This window comes from Condylura cristata, unplaced genomic scaffold (assembly GCF_000260355.1).
Source record: "Condylura cristata isolate star-nosed mole 26May11 unplaced genomic scaffold, ConCri1.0 scaffold00028, whole genome shotgun sequence".
NCBI classification, from domain to species: domain Eukaryota; kingdom Metazoa; phylum Chordata; class Mammalia; order Eulipotyphla; family Talpidae; genus Condylura; species Condylura cristata.
The window spans coordinates 2,128,559-2,132,315 of NW_004567129.1; positions in this window are offsets into that span (position 1 = coordinate 2,128,559).

Here is a 3,757-nt window from a genome sequence, read left to right on the forward strand (position 1 = left end):
GCCGCCGCCCCCTCCTGCGGCCCCGCCTAGGTCGTTTGTACAGCGCCTCCTTGGGCCCTTCCCAACTCCGGTCCTTCCCTGGGCATCCGCCCGGGCCACCTAGCAGGGACCCCACTAAGGAGAATAGGCTCTAGCCCCTTTTTGAGGCTTGAACTGCCGTTCAGCGGGAGCGCGGCAAGTTTCAGGAGCTGAGTTTGGCTGAAAAGTGGGTCGTGGGAAGCACGCTGTTTCCCGTGCACCCTCACTCATCGGAAAGCTAAATGGGACTGGAAAAGTCGTTCCAGTTCTTCGATGACAGCAATTGTATTAACTGAGTAAACCAGATGTGAAGAATTTGCAAAGGGATTGCATTCCCGTGTAAAGTCTTCTATAAAAACAGTACTCTGTGAGACGGGGTGAAAGATACTTTTGTATGAGACTTTAGAAAATATCCACGTTTCCCATCGTCTCCAAACTCGCAATCTATAGAAAATGCTTTTCAATGGAAAGTTTTTTTTATAGACACCGTCCACTGAAACACGCAAAAGCTCAGACCTCTCCCGACCGCCTGCTGCTCCCCTCAACAGTGTATTTAGATCCATCTGCCTGTTCTGCTACCCACTCTGTCTCTGGGGTGAATCCTCAACCCTTGCATCTCTGACCTGTACTCCAGTTCTTGTATGCATAAATAAATAAATATTTAAAATAGAAGAAAACACTTGTGTTCTTAGCCACAAGGTGTACCACTCAAAAGTTAGCTCAAAAGTTAGAAGAACATCTTGGGTGGGTTATATAGGTCTGTCCAGTCAATGATGGTGCTTTATCATTCATTTCAACAACAAAACTTTCAGAGGGATTCTGAAACATGTTCTATTCTTGGTCATGGAGCTTACCCAGTGAAGAAGACACTGATTCATCCTTTCTTCAAATCATTCACTCTTCATTCATGTCACCAATGCCAGACAACATATGAAGTTCTGAGAATACAGTCATTCATCCTGGGCTCATGAAATACATACTATCTAATGGGGAAACACTAGCAACTGAACAAAATCACAAATAAATGTATCATGACAACTGTAAAAAACGTTACAAAAGGTGCCTGATTCTAAGAAAGTATATAGCTGGCCAGGTATCTGAGTCTGGAATTCAAAGTCTGGAAGGAATTAACCAGGTTGGGAAGTACTCCCCTTAAGAGTGGAGTAAGAAGAAAACATTTCAGAGGAAACCCCTGCATGGTGATAAGCCTGCTCAGTTACAGGAAATAGAAAATCCACTTTTTTCCTTCAGGGAAGAGATCAGGGAGGGCACAGACATGGCAATGGTGTAGACAGTGCTACTGAGATCAGTCTCATAGGGTTCAGAAAGTGCTGACTTTGTGGCCCAGTCCCCCAAATTACATAATAAATAACTCTTCTCATTGGCTGGTGAAGCCAAGAAATTCTGGAGGCACAGAGGAATAGAGTTGGACCTACACCTTGGTTAAAGGGTAGGAGTTTCCAGAAGAAAAAAGTTTTTCTAAACCAAAGCAAAGGGACAATCACAAAGAGAATCAGTCGTTGTGTCCAAACCTTAATGGGGGGAGGGGAAAAAGGATGGGGAAGTCAGACTTGACTGGGGTGATCAGTCAAAATGAGGAAACACTGAGCAGGAAGAACATTCTGTCTGAGCAAGAAATCCTGAAGTACACATACTGTGCTCATTGCAGCACTATTTACACTAGGGACGGATTGGAAACAACCAAAGTGCTAAAAAAGCAAATAAATGGATTAAAAAGATGGAGAATAGATGCACAAGGGAGTACTCAGAGATTTAAAGAAAGAAAGAAAGAATGGACTGGAGTGAATTATACTAAATGAAATAAGTCAGGAGAAAGACAAATACTGAATGGTGTCATTTATACGTGGAATATAGTGAAACAGAACAAATGGACAGCACCAAGCCACTAACAACCTCTAGAAATCTGACTGTAAAATTGAGGCTGGCAGAGGGGAGAGATGGAGAACAGAGGGGCAGGATGCTAAAGCACTCTGGTAGAGGACAGTGGGTGAACTATGGCGAATGTGGTGTGATTGTATTCCCCTAAATCACACACAGTGCTGTAAACCAGTGTTACCTCAATTAAAAAAAAAAAGTTTAAAAATGTGAAGCCCTGCACCAAAAAGGTAAGGAGGGTCTTGGAGAGATAATCAGATCTGGGATAGAATCAAGTAGATTTAGGGAAGGTAAGCTGTGAACAACCAGTGCAGAAGATGACCCAAAAAATGTAGTAGAAATCGCAATAGCTTCCTTTTTTGCACATTTCCTCTGTGGCAGGCACATCATACTCCACAAGAACCCAAGACTTGATACTATTAGGAGGCCACAGAGTCACAAAGAAGTCAGCTTGCCTAAGGCAAAATAGGTGTGAAGCAGAAGAAGCAGGATTCAAATCCAAGACCAGTTTATCGCTCTATCCTAAGACCTGTTCTAGCCTGGCAAATGGTGCTGGCCAGAGAACATTTGAGCAAAGAAGATAAATTCTTAAGAAGGCTGAAGTGCTTGGGGCTGGAAAACAGCTGCAAATAGGGTCCCTGAACTCAGGAGATTGTCAATCACTACCTGCCGGAAGGGTGGAGAGCTCTGTGGGAAGGGAGCTCCAGGAAATAGGTCAGTGAGTGAATTACTGCGCAAAACCCAGAAGGATAAACAGAGAAGGAATCTTTCTCAAAATGGCCAGTTTGAGGAGTCTTCATTTTCATTCAATTAAGACATACTAGACATTACAAGGTCTAATTATAGGACATAGCTTTGTGATATAAAGATAGATCTCAACAAATTGCCAGAGGTTAAATAGAAAAGGGAAGACATGATGCAACGCATGGTGTTTGCAAAGATGTTGGCAGAACTACAAGTCTTATCACTTAGGCTATAAACTCAGCCCATAAAGAGAAAAATAAGTATAATCAAAATCACCCTTTGGATTGCCCGTAAATGACAGCATACATTATTTTTTATATGATCCTATATCCTATGTATGGATAAATAACTATATAATAAAAGGGTATTTAAGCAAATTCAGTGTCACGGTATTCCTTATTATATTATTGAAACTGCAGTTATCTTCTCATGTGTTTTGGGGAGTTGTAACTCTTCTACCTATGGGAAATTCAATACAGTTCAGTTTTCTCCAGTTTAACGGTAAATTTTCCATTTTTACAGCCATGTGGCCCAAAGGGAGAGGCTCAGCCTTGGAGCAAGATGTAGAACCTCTTGGCCTATCTGCAAACAGTGTAGTGGTCATTGACTAAAGAACAACTCGGCAATATGGTCTTGAAAGTTCCAACCATCCTGCTTTGGCAAAAACAAATTTGGGGTTCCCGTAGGCCCATCCCTCCCCTTCCTTACTCAACTGCACATGTCCGTATGAAAATGACATATCTGCTTGCCCACCCTAGCCTGCGCAGAGGTACCTCAGAAACTCCTGGATTCTCCCAGGACAGGGTTCTCCTGTGGTGCTGCAACACTCCTGGTGTCTGGAAGGACCCCTCAAGAGCAGCTTCTGCCTCTGGAATTCTCACACTGCTTTTCTTGGCCTAGTTTAAACTGCGTGCTTGCGCTCTTCTAGAAGATCCAAAATGACTTCTCTTTCCTGCTACCACTTCCTTTTATATGAAACTGAGCAGATTATTACCTCCCTGCTAATCTCATTTCAGAATGTCTTGATCTAGTTTAGTCATCCCTCCTGAAGGTGTTCATGGGTCATCCGTCGAGATGGGATTCCAGCATCATTAGCACT